The 13721-nt window shown below is 39.1% G+C and overlaps 1 protein-coding gene across 4 annotated transcripts in view; it reads left to right on the plus strand.

Moving 5' to 3' along the window:
• The window catches only part of PRDM1 (PR/SET domain 1), a 111204-nt gene that overhangs the window by 48346 nt on the left and 49137 nt on the right, over positions 1-13721 (plus strand). For 2 of the 4 annotated variants that reach the window (XM_017739638.1, XM_017739642.1), the window contains one exon: positions 1317-1388. The exons of the other annotated variants lie outside the window; for them this stretch is intronic. The gene's annotated coding sequence lies outside the window, so the exon portion shown is untranslated. The remainder of the gene's footprint in view (positions 1-1316; positions 1389-13721) is intronic. 4 annotated transcript variants of the gene reach the window in all.

Consider the following 13721-nt stretch of genomic DNA (forward strand, 5'->3'; position numbering starts at 1 on the left):
AAAAACCTATTGAAATGTGAGATTACCAAACTGAAGCAATCAGTCTGAAATGATTAAGGAAGATGACTATTCTTTTCTTCAGATGACCAAAAGTCATCTTGCTCAGAGTTCCTTATCTTCAAGGTGCTATTTCACAACTGTTTCTCTCTTTCTAAGTATGTATTTCCTGTTAAAATCTGAAGACTTTACATTGTAGGTAAGCTTATATGCAGAAACTCTCACGAGCAGTTAAAAAAATTGATGACTTTTGAAATTATGTTGAATTTTTTAAAAGGAAAAAGTGTTTGTTTATTTCTTCAGTAATTTAGCAGATTATGTGTCAAGCCTAGGGTGAAATTTTGTTTGCTGAACTTATCTTAAACCTCAGGAGGGGAGGAAGGTTCCATTTAAAGGTCAAAACATTTCAAGATTTCAATTCAGTGTATTTTTTACTTTTAAAGATTTTCCTTACCCCACCCAGGCCTCGGACATTAAAAGCTTTTCAGATGCCTTACACGTGTTCATCTTGTATTGAAATTTTTGAAATAGCGCTACATTCAATGCCAGAATAGTTAAGTATTCATGTACATATTATTATCATCTACTGTGCACCAACACTTCTCTGGCAAGAAATTCAGTGTTTGAGGTTGGAGGAGAATGCTGGAGCTGACAAAATTCAGATGCTAATGATAATTAATTTATGTAGTGGCAGAGATAGGTGCACTGCCAGGTGCTTTACAGGCAGATAAGATCTGGTTTCTGCTTCAGTGCTTTTACAATCTGAGGCCCTGGTTTTGCAAATACCTATGCACATGAGTTATGCCACCAAGTGCAGTGACACTACCCATGCATGTGAAGTTACTCACCTGTAGTGAGCTATCTGTACAGTTTCAACTGCATTAGCTTTCCAATAGATAGTGCGGTGAGTCAGTAATTGTTCAGGCTGATGACTGCAGGTATTTAATAAGCTCTGCAAGTCAGAAGGTAAAGAAAAAAATACAGGAGTCACCTTTCCGCAAGGGAATTGAAAACTCGGGTTTCTCTGGGAAGTTTTTCGGGAAGCAAACAATCCATGTTAGAGCTGGCACTTTCATGTCACACTGGCTTAAATTATGTCTATTTGCGTACAAACCACAGTGAAGAAAAAAACCACCCGATAATTGGAAGGGAAAAGTGTTACTCCCGTTCCTCATTTGTCGTGATGCTGATCTTGGGGCCACGTTAGGAGTGTTTCCAGTGAAATTAGTTTCAAGTCTGGGAAAAAGTAATCAGCAGAGGCCTTGGTAGCTGTAAATTTGTGGCAGCAGTCCCTAATTCATCTTGTAATTCTATGACAGGCTTTCAATTGCCGTATTTGGCCAGGGATCACCTCAGTGGACAGTTAATGAAAGAGCAGAGGGAACTTGAAGGTCAGTCGCACTGAATTCTTTTTCCTTCTGGTTGTGTCTTTTTTATTGCAGCCTATCTTTCTTTATATAATTTATTAAAGAAAACCCTTTATTTTCTGTTTCTGGCAAAGGCAAATCTATGCCTCTTTGTTTATCTGCCTTTTTTCCTTGAAGCTTTTATAAAATAGCCAGAAATGTCTCAAAATAGATGTTTCTGTTGAAATTGCTTGACAGAATTACACTCTAGCCAATTTCTATTTCTTGTCTGAGTGTGGTCATGAGAATAAAACAGCAACAGATGCTGCAACCAGGTATGTTTTTGAGAATAGAGTTTGTACACTGACATGTGAATCTAATCTCAGTACAATGAGAAGACTTTGCTTATTGGCTCACGCTCAGAATAAATTAGTTTGAACTTCAGAAAGCCATGAGACTAACCAAAATAACACCAGAAAATGCATTTGGGTCTGCTGGATTCAGACTAACCAGCAGATAAGCTGGAATAGCATTTGTTTGTTGGAACACTGTAGTAAATGGGGGCTGACTTATCAGAACACAAGATTTTCTTGTAATATGTATAGAGTATCAGACATGTTGAAAAAAATGAAAAAAAAAAAACCAAAAACAAAAAACAAAGAGGGGTCATGGATTAAAAATTAAAATGGTCTTTTCTTTTTCTTCTTCCCTCTTTCTTGTTCTATTAGACAATTTCCTGTTAACACTATTTTCTCTTTTTCAAGATCTTGTCTTTCTTTGGAAGATATCAGCCTTATCTCTTGTTTTATCTCATTCAGTCTGTCTCTCAGAGTACCTTGTGTCTTAATCTCTCTGTATCTTATGCTTTCAATCTTTTTCCTCCTTTTTCTGTCCTTTTCACAGTGTTGTTTTTAGCTCTCCTTTATTTTGACTTCCATTCCAAATACATTATCTTTCCACCTCAGAGTCCCCTTCCCCTGTTCAGCCTTTCTCAGAAAAAAAATTCATAGGACTCACCATCATTTGACCCTTCCAGAAAATGGAATGACCACTCTGGCTTCAGGGAAAAAGGAAGTGTTGGTGGATGAAGTAGTGTTTTTTCAGTATCTGAGCTTCTTTCAGTCACAACAAGATCATTGCTACTTCCTCTCAGGTTGAATTCAAAATCCTTTGCAATTATTGAGAAGCTTCACTTGCTATTAAACTAACCATAGAAAGTGGGGAGAAATGCGAGATAAAAAAAAGTGGGTAGAGAAGTCCACTTTCTGCCTGCTATACAAGGGAAAATTAAAAAAATGTTTAGAGGTGAGTTTATTTTTCAAAGTACATTCAATTTAAACTAGTGGTAGGAATTAACTGCATTTTAATGGTTATCATCTAGTCAAGGATGTCTTTACTATAAGTAGAGTACAATGAGCTTTTCTATTCGTGAACTTGGGATTCCATGTCACTTTTTAATAGGCTTCTGCAGCACAAGGCCTTTTGACTGCCTGTGATACAGCAGAGGTCATTACTAGCTGCAGGACCTGCTACTTGGCTGTGCCTGTCTTGGCTGGTGGGACGCCTCTTGTGGACATTGTGATTGTGGCCACTTGTTACCAGTACCAGGGGCTTTCCAGACCCAATGCTTTTGCAGATCCCAGGCAAGCAGATCACAGATGTGGTGCGGAGAGCAAGGTGATGCCTTCTACCTTGGTCATGCTGTTGCGTCTGTACGGATAAAAGGGGGATTTGTCCATGCAGAACCCTTTGAAAATGATGCCAATACAATCTTAGTCAAGTCTGGTGGAACAAAAATGGTCTTGGTTCTTGCACAAGCCAATGCAGGGAACAAGGTGGCCTCTCATAGTGTTAGCAACATCTCCTTTCTGCACATGCTGAGTTCCCAATATTTGTACAAGAAGCTGCTCTGTGAAGATTGATTGGAAGTGATCAGGATTGTTTTGTGTCTCAATTTTGCATATTTCTGTTTAAATCAGATAAGGTCATCTTATTTGAAATGGTGGATTTGGCAGTAACAAAATTGGTTGAAGGAGGACATGAAAATCTTCTCTTTGTGTGTAGAAGACTATTGTTATTTAATACAACAGGGTGTCAAAACCCATCATATGCTATGTGTTCATAAAGTGCTTTTATTAATGGTGTAAAAAATCCAATAACAACCCGAGAAACTTCTCATTATGAGAGGAGAAAACATTAGTGCTTTTCCTGACAGTGTTCCTTTTCATGAGGGACTCCTCTGTGGAACACTAATCAAGTCCATTCAGAAAGATCTTAATTAATTTAATTAAAATCTGTCAGATCAAACTGATTAGCCTGACATCCAGCGTGGCAGGAGGAAGGAGGCTGGCACATGCATTGTAAGTGTGTTGACGTGGGCTTGCTGCTTGCAATCAGAGATATGTGGCTGCTGTGGGGATCAAAGCAGTCTTCCATTGTCATCAGAATAAACATTATGGGTCCCCAAGGCAAGCGATCCAGTTTCTTTTTGTTAGGAAATATTTTATACCTCCACAGCCCCAGCAGCTCAGGAGGGGACAGCAGTTACCTGGTCCTGCATGTGATCGAAGGGGAGCGCCGGGGGACCTTCCCTGCCCTCCTGACAAAGGGGAATACAGATTAGACATTTCTCATCCCTTCGCCATGCTCTGTCTCAGCCATTGGCCACAGGTAGGAGAGAGAGGCCATGGTGACAGGGGCGACTGTGCATTTTGATGCTGAGCGTGGATGTTGCTGCAGCAGAGCCTTCCAAGGAGTGGTGTGTCCATGTGGGGCATCTTCCTTTTGCAGACTGAACTGAGGTGGAAGCCAAGAAACTGCACTATCTGGCTGTGTTTATCCAAAATATGAGCAACTACCTCAAACACGTAAGCTTCTTAATCCTGCAGCTGCTAATAATGATGTGTGGTTTCTATGGCAAACATCAGGGCAGCCAGTGCAACCTGTGTCTTTAGGTCTTTCCACTTCCCCTACCCCACACATGTACTTATGGAGTACCTCTCATCTTCAAAAATTTTAATAAACACTTTTATCCATCGTTATAGTGGGATGGATCCATCAAAAGGGTAATAGCTAGTAAATACTCCATTTTTCAGGCTCCAATCCTGCAGGCGCTTAGGCATATGTTTCAGCTTTATGCGCCATAATTCAGGCTTCAGTGGAACCATTCACAGTACGTGAAGCTAAGCATATGTGTAAGTTAGGAATTGTAAAGATTAAACAGCATTCCTGTTAGCTAGAAATCAAAAGGTAGATGAAAACAGGGATTCCAAATGCAGAGGAAATGCAGTTCGTGAAGGAAGAGCAGAAGCAGCAGCTGACATGAAAGACTTGCCAACAGAAGACCTGTCAGTGGCATGTGTTTGGTCTTTATTTGTGAGAGGGACTCTTCTCCTGGCAAAACGTCAGTGGGTCAGTTTCTCCAAGGGTGGAACTCATCTGGAGCATTGAGTTCCATTTGCGTGGGCACAAACCTAGTGAAATCATCTTTCTGCAGTTTAGAAACCTGTATCCGATCTAAGTACTTGGGCTTCACCAGACTTTTTGCCAGGAAATGATAGATTGTAGGAAGAAATAGGATGTAAGTTCCATCTGCAGATGCTCTTCCTGACTTACACCTTCCCCGTACTTTCTGGCCATGTCTGTTGAATTGATACCAATATCCTTGAAACAGACAAGGTACCTTTAATTTGAACGGTGAGCCTGCAATAAAAAGGGTATGTGTGGTTAATTTAGGATCTTACAACTGGAGGAAGATGCTTTATGGAATGATTCATGGTGATAAGGATAGGACAGACAGATAGAAATAAGCCACTAGCCAATATATTTTTCCACTTTTTTTTTTTTAATAAAATTGTAATAATATTTTGCCTTCTCTGGTATCTAAGCCTAAACTTAGATGTTTAGTTACATTTTCCCCTACCTGCCAAGGGCTTCTTTGATCCCAATCTTGTATTATCTCCACACTGGCCCAAGGCTCCACCCATGATGAGACCTTTTAGCAAGAAAATGTATTACACAGTGTAAGTGTAGTAAACGTGGTTTCTGTTGATGGTGACTAAACTCTGGCAGTTATTTTAGTGGAGTACCAGAGTCGATCTTTTTTCCTTATTGTTGCTTTTATTATGGAGTCCTTCCCTGGCATCTTCCCAATTTCTCCATTAATTTTCTCTTAAGGTAACGCAAAACTGAATTCTATGCCACTGTACTTATTAAATTGGATTCTGCTCTAAATTTTCTTTTCTTTCCTAATTGTCAGGTATCTGGCTTGAAAAACTTCAAGGTTCCAGTTATGGAACTGAGACCGAGTGATAGGTTCAACACATTGCTATAAGGCATATTTGTAGATCTAAATGGGCAACAAGAAGGAATTTTTGAAGATATGTATTTTAGTAAGATTTTATAACGTTTCTTTCAATGCAACAGCTATACTAGCTGTATGTACTACTTGAATCAAAGTGATTTTTATTTTTTCTTCGTCTTTTGCAGTCAGCTAACCTAATATTTTGAGGATATAACACTGGACATTATTGATCTATTTTTTTCTTTTCCTCCTGGCTCCTAGGTCACAGTTTAGGCCCTAGTTCAGCAAAGTACTTAAGAAGAGGCTTATCTTAAAGCACATGTTCAAGTCTCAGCAGAGTAAATGAGAATTAAGCAAATACTTAAGTACTTTACTGAATAGGGATAGAATTAAGCATGTAGTTGAATGTTTTGCTGAATCAGGGCCTTAAAATTAAAAATTAATCTTATTTGTGCTACGAAGATTGAAAAGCTACGCACTAGATTTGGATCTTGAATTAATATAAACCAGGAACAGGGTAGCACCAACTGTCACAAGAAAAGAGGTGTATAGGTGTAAAAAGGGGGTAAAGCTGGGGCTGTTAAAATAGTGGGTAGGAGACAGGAGAGATGTGCGTTCTGTTCCTATGTCTGTTTCAGGCTAAATTACTGGAGACTGACATTCCTTTGTGCTTCAGTCCTGGTGAGCCCTGGCATGCATAAAAAGTTCTATAATGTTAATAGCTGCCATGCTAAGTCTGAAGTTGCAGGAGAAGGGGCTTAATCTTTCTAAGCCCCAACACACACTCTGTCCTGTGGAGGTAATGCTACTTCCCTTCTTTCAAACTCTTTGAGCTGGTGAGGTTTCTTTCTGCACGTTATCGTGATGCCTGGCACAGTGCTCTTGCTTGTGCCTGCTAGAAGGTTTTGTAATAAAAGTGCATAATAATAAATCCTGTCCTTTGGGCTTGACAAAATGATTCACGTGACATGATACAGTATTGTTGCAGCTGAAGTTTTTGTCAAGATTTAGGTTGATACAAAATAATGGCAGCACTAAGTAGTTTTCTGACCAGAATAATTAACTTGTGAGACTCTAGAAAAAAAAAATTTTAAGAAGTGTGGTAACTTTACATTATTTTTTAAGAAGACAGCTGCTGTTTTCAGCCTGTGGAGTTGAGCAGGTTATGGATGAATGTAGGGGAACATTTGCATGGATCACTTTTAGGGATGTCTGTTAAATCTGCAAACATCTAGTATGAGTTTTTATTTATGTGAATACCTCCTAAGCAGTTTTTGGTATTGGGAATAAAAATTTGAGTGGTTTAAGTGTGGTATTCGACAACCATCTTTTCTACAAACATTGAATTTGTGCCTGGAGCTGGCTCAGTGTTCATCATGATATTCTGTGTTGGTGTTACTGTGTAGTGATGCTCAGAGAAGACTGATCGACCCAAGTGCTTGTCTTCAACTAACTTCATGTAAGGATACCTCAGCAAGTACTCACACGGAGTGTAATATGATCTGTATGGGTGCTAGCTAATGGTTAACTGGCTCTGCTGTTATTTCTGCAGACAACCTACTTCAGGTTGGAGACTAAAGCTTTATTCTTAGGAGTAGAAGACAGCTGGAGGGCTTTCACTGCCTGCTCAAACAGGGAAGGGAAGAAAGGCATCACGTTACTAGAGCTGCTGTTCTCAAATCAAGACAGGAGGGATGAGGGTAGTAGGGTCTCTGAGTATGTTCTGAAGTGTGTAGGGTGGCTGACCTCAACTCAGCTGTTATTTTGATTTTTTAACTGACTGTGGTTGGAACAGGTGCTTGATGCAGTGTAAAGCTTCTCAGGATAGCTGGCGTAACTTTGTGCTAAGGCTTTGAGAAAGGGGAGAGAAATAGGCAAGATCATGCTTTACACAGGAGGTTGCAGTGTGGAGATACTCTGTATGGAGAATGAAGGGGCAAGATAGTGCTGAAACTTTGAGCTCTCTGTACAAGGCAAAACTTAATAGATAAGGTGAGTCAAAACTGTGGACCTGTATGCTGGGGGCTTTGAAAACTTCATGGAAATTGCTTGTTATTAGGCATATGGGGTAACAATCTTGTTTTCTGGAATTTCATAGAGGCATAAAACTACATTTTGTGTATGTGAGAGACCTCTCACCCAAGCACAGTTCCTGCAATGATAGCATTGTATGATCATCTTGATTAATCGTCTTGCCTTATAAAATGGGTTGAGTTAGTATCTTAAATCTCAACTGTTTAAAAAATGCTTGTTCTGGATGAGTTGTAATAGTGTGGGTTTGTTTGGGGTTTTTCTTTGGTTTTTTTTTAATGTAAAATACAAATTCCCCTCTATGCATTTGAAATATGAAAATGAGGGGTTTTTTAAAGAATAAGCAGTTTATTTGTTCCTACAGGTAGAAATCCAGAACTCAGCATTGAAGGCTTTAAAAGCATATCTAGAGCAAACCCAGTGTGTTTCACTTTTTCACGGTTATGGGCAGAGTAAGTTGGTATTTCATTTTTTTGATCCTGACTAGTAGGGGATACATTAATTACATCAGAAATTTGGCTTATTTTTTCAGACTGACTTTTCCTCCCTTGATGAATGAAGTGATCCACATCTAAAAACAAGCTAGTTTTGTATAAAATGATAGATTTTTAACTGTATAGCGTTTATTGCCTACAATAGAAGCCTCTGTTCAGGAACAGAAGTTTACAATTTGATGCATTTAAGGTATTTTTTGACCAGATAAAAATTCTTTGTTAAAATATTGTTGGGCATTCAGTTCCCTCTTCATTTAGGTTACCCTTGCACTGCTGTAAGTACATTTAATTAATTGAGTTCCCTGTGATGTAGACCATTAAACATGTGACAAGAAACAAAATGATGAGAGACTTAAAAGACAACTCTTTTTCTTCTAGTTTTGTGTTATTTATTAACAGTATACTTAATTTGACTGTGTTTGCACAAAAGCTCTGTCAACTAAGTTAATAGTAAATGTCACTTCCTAGTTAGCATCACACGAAAGTCTCTGACATACATAATGATTATTTTAAGCATCTTTCATTCACAAAAAAATTACATGCCTGTATTTTTTTTTTATTTAGTCTTTTAAAATTACTATCAAAGAACAAAACCTTAATTTGTTATTTTGTTTAAATAATTTTCTCCTGACAGAGTAGGGTTTGATATGATAACTTAATTGATTTATAGTACAGAATGAAAGAAAGATTAACATATTTTAAACGGATCAATGAAATATTGACAGGCCTGGAACATAAGTGATTTTGATTTGTGAATTCTCCAGTCACTTTTTTCTTTGGCAGAAAAATCACACTTGCACCATTTCTAGGAGTTATTCTATTAACTGCAAAAAGTTTAAACTTATAAATCAAAACTTTTGAAGCAAATCAGAGTTAGGAACCTGGAATGAGAAGCAGCTTTTGAACTCCAGATTTGTTAAACAAAAATGCATTAGATTTTTTTGCAGGGAAACTCCTCTTTTTAAGCACAGCAAGGTTATAAATTGTTATCTCCTTAATACCTTCTTGGCTTAAAGTGACAAAGTCTAAAAGGACTTTATGAATACAAGTTTCGGGGGTATTTTGTTTTGTTTCACTAACATCCATTTTATGGAGACTTTATGAGTTCCTGTGCATCCTCCAAATATTGACACTGCTGGGGCTCGATGGAAAGTTCAGACCGAATCTTGAACCTCCTCTTGTTGGTTCTACAGACTGTCTGGAGTCCAAAGGTTACGAACTGCTTGTAAACTATCTCCAGAATAAAAGCTGTGTGCCAGGACATCAGTGCTGGTATTGTGTCCTCTATTCTTTTCCTAATTTGCAGTTTCTCCCCACCCTGCCCCCGTGGATTGTCAATGGCCTGAATTGTTTCAGTCTGTTTAATTCAGCGAGGCTGTGCTAATCGGTGTCGCCTGAAAGCCTGTCCTGAGACCCCGAGACTTCAGAGATGTTAATTCGCTTAGTACTACAAAATTAAACGGGGGAAAAAAAAAAAAAAAAAAAAAAAAAAGAAAAGAGAAAAAGAAGAAAACAAAACCCAGAGTAGTTCTTCATTGTCCACTCCAGCGGCACAGACATTAAACCCCTGTATTCAGCAACAGTCAGTACACAACTTTTAACAGAACAGCTTGTAATACACATCAATTTAACAGAACTATTTCTTTTCTTTAACATTAAGCACTACGCACAAACGTGAGGTAGCTGACGTCATTTGTTAGCAGTAAAGAGTCTCTCTGAAGTATTTTTTCTCTGCGGGGTCTGGCACCAGAAAGATTAAAATTTGCATTCAAATCGCTCTGTACGAGATCGACCCAGTGACTAGTAAAGCCAACAGAAATCTTCCTGTGAACCCGAATTTCAAGAGTTTTCTCTGCTTAGCTGTGCAAGATGTGCACGTTAAATCAAGTAAGACCATTTATGTCCTTAAACCTGAGGCAGTAACAACGCTGAACCTACAGGTTTCCCAGCGTGGATGTGGACCCACGTACGTGGAGGAGAATCTTCGAGCTTGAGTTACGTGCTGAGGCTCTCCGGGTGGCTCAGTGGGAGAACACAGTAACCACGAGACAAATCCCTGGAGCCACCAAGTTCAGCCAGGAGCATCCTGAGTTTAGTTCAATGACTTGTGTATTTTTGCAAAGCAGAGGACAGGGCATAGTCTGACCACATCCTTCCCCAATAAACAGAATTGCGTGTCTGTTCTTTGGATATCCTTTGAGGATCCAGGCTCAACCTCTCAGGCAGAAGTGCAAAATAGTAGATTTCTTCAATGTTATTAAAAAATTTGTTCTAAATGAACATTTCTGCCTAAAGGCAGTTTCCAAAGAAATACTTTTGCTAGAGAGACAGGGAGCAATCACTTACAGCTTTCCGCAGGCAAACACTGTACCTATTTTTACTCCCAACTGTGATAAATTTACCTTGGGTTTTGTTCATTAAGAAAACTTCATCAGGGAAATGCAATTTCTCCTCATTGTCTAAACATAACAAATAGTACTTATCTCCTTTGGCTAGTCGTTTTTCAGACATGAAATTCCTGGTAAATGGATCTTATTAATACAAACAAATTTAAAAGCCACACATTTTTTTCCACTGCATCAGTGTGTGGTTTTTAGTTAGTAACAGAATATGTACTATTAGTGGTTTATCACAGTGATTAGAAGTCCAGTGAAGGCAACTTACATGAGTCTTTTAACTATGAATTGATCCTCAGTGATCAACTTAAACTTACTGATTTATTCAGGAGAAAAAATGATTGGGGTTTTTTTGGGGGGTGTTTTGGTTTGGGTTTTTTGGGTCTTTTTGTTTGTTTGTTTGTTTGTTTTTGTGAAACAGCTTTTACCAAAAACTTGGGTTTGTATCAGGATTTTCTAATGCTTTTGTGTCATATGCCTCATGAATATTCTCTAAATACTCTTCTTAGCCAGCAATCTTATATTATCTTACATAATCTTCATGATAAATCATTTTGCAATGTTTCAAATGTTCTTAACTCTTGGTGAGATAATTCCAAATTCAGTGTGTTAAACCTTTTCAAGAAATAGGCTTGCTGACTTTTAATCTGCAGGTCTGCTTTGTACCACATGCAGTTTCCAGGTACTCGGTATCTCGTGTGCTGCGTAACCCGTCTCGCGTGCATGGCTATCTAATCTTGCGGCAGGTGAGAAGCTGTAATTTGTACGGGCTTCTTATCGAAATGCAGAAAACTGATGTGGAAAGAATGGCAACCAAGCTGTATTTTGCCCTCACAGTATTAATTTTGTTTTAAAAAATAGGTGTCACTGAACAAATAATCTCCAGAGCTGTTAAAACATAGCAGGTTGCGTGGTTTAAAGACAAGCCCTGCAGGGTCGAGCTGTGTGGGGCACTAGCGCCCTTCACTCCCCAGGAGCCAAGCGTCCCCCATTCTCACCAGGATCTGATTGTCCAGTGATGCAAGAGTTTGCTAATTAAACAGTTCACAGAGGTGTTTGGGGCAGAACCTGTGGACATTTAACCAATTGAACAATTTATTGCTGTAATTGAGGGGGTTAGCTGGTGTTTATTAACTAGCCTTCCTGTCACGTTCCAATGGCTGGACTAACCCTTGGTCCCTGATTTGTTTTCAAGTGTCCCACTGGTGGTGTTGGCGCTGCAGTGTCACTCTTCAGGCTGCCACTTCAAGGCCACAACTTCACTTATCAGCCTTTTGCAAATTCAGGCACATTACTGGATATTCTTTTCCTTGCTGGAGCAAGTGTTTTATTACAAAGTACTGTCGCTTTAGAGTAAAAACAAGATTTTATCTTAGACAAAAAAATAAGTCTGGATTATTAAGAAATTTCAGCAAACCGCTTCTGTCTTGAAAATAATTTCTGGATTTGTAATTTCAGCAAAGCACTAGTTTATTTTCCTTTTATGTTTATGGTCACCTCTGCTGTCTCTATCATCATTAAAGCGGGTTTGGGGCTGGGATAAAGGCGTCATTGCAGCGGTGTGCAGCAGGGCTTCCAGTCAAACCGCTGAGGCACGCGCAGTTTGGGACACAAATCTATTCAGGGGAACAATGAGTCCTGATGGTGGTAACAGGCTGCTTCTCCCCCTCACCCATGAAAGCTTCTATAACTAGAACTAATTGGCCGTTCTTAAAGTGCAATTAGCAGGGATATTAATCTAGTCCTGACAGGTGTGAAACTGTGTTTCTTTGAGTCCATTCAATAGACACCCTATCTGATCACCCGTAGGAGGGGCCTGAAGAAATTGTACCTATAAACTTGCAAGCCTTTAGTTTGTTGGAACCGAACAGCCCGCTTTTAATAATCGCATTTGAGTCACATGACAGTAACTCGACAGAAATGGATGGAGGAAGTTCACTTAATACTGACATAAGAGTTGGTATCACTTCCATCATCGGGAAAGGAAATGTCTGCTTCCGCCTTCGTTTGGGCACGTGAAGAAAAGGAAAGACTTTTAAAATATATATATTTTAATGAGAAAGTTAGGACTGAATTATTTTGCATTAAGGATAAGTAGGTGTCCTCCCCCGGTTTGCCTCTTGTGTAGTTTGATAATCTCCATTTGCAATGTTTGCTGCTTTCCTCATTTAGTTTTCTTCATCACTAGGCACAGCACAGAGCAGAGACTTTAAAAGGCGTTGCCAACAAGGGTGGCATTATCATCAGCTACGCAGCTTTTAAATAGTAATAATGTAACTGTTTAACTCCAGTTGGAGACGGGAGTTTCAGGACTCAGCATGGATGCAGCACTACTAGTTCAGCTTTGCTCCAGCTGGTGTACAAGGGCACAGCTCAGTGGAGCTGCACTGTCCAAAGATCCTTAATTTAACGAGCAGACTTATTGTGGGATGCTGAAAGGGTTCCAGCTGAATCTGCAGATGGCTGCTTGTGCTAGTGGGCTTCAGGCTTGGAAATAAATGAGGAAATTTGTATTTCCCGTTTTAATTAAAAGGGGTATTCACAATCTAAGACTAAAAGACAAAAGCCTACCCCAAAGACATGCATCTGTTTTACATAAGATAAATGCGTTATAAGAGTGAGAAATTGCTTGAAGATGGTCTTGATACTGAAAATAGTGTGAGTTCATGGGCATGCACATGCATGTATACTGCTCAGTCAGCTAGAATTTTATCCAAAGATGGAAAACTTATTATGTATGGTCTGCTCTGAAAAAAATGTCTGTGTAATGTTTTACTAGTTCACCCTTCTGGAAGTATCTGAATGTCTAGACCACTGTGATATTTCTTAGAAATACCTTAGAAGACTTGTTAGAAAGGATGGGTCTAGGTCTCCTCAGTCACTTAGCACAGTCTTCTGATAGAAAAGGCAGCTTCATTAAAAAATTGTTCTACTAAGGAATGAGGCCCATCTTACTAAGGCTGGCATTTTTTTGCCTCACTGCTGTGATGGAAAAGCCCCTCTTAGACTAAAGAATTTCTTGTCTGAATTTGCCTGGGACAGTTTTATTCTTTGGGAAAATCTTAAAACTCAAGAAATGGCTCCTTGCTGTTTGCCTCATGACACATTGATAGAGCACAACCACATCCTTTCTCAACCTTGGCAAAACCAGAAA

The sequence above is a fragment of the Corvus brachyrhynchos genome, unplaced genomic scaffold, assembly GCF_000691975.1.
Source record: "Corvus brachyrhynchos isolate BGI_N302 unplaced genomic scaffold, ASM69197v1 scaffold14, whole genome shotgun sequence".
NCBI lineage: Eukaryota > Metazoa > Chordata > Aves > Passeriformes > Corvidae > Corvus > Corvus brachyrhynchos.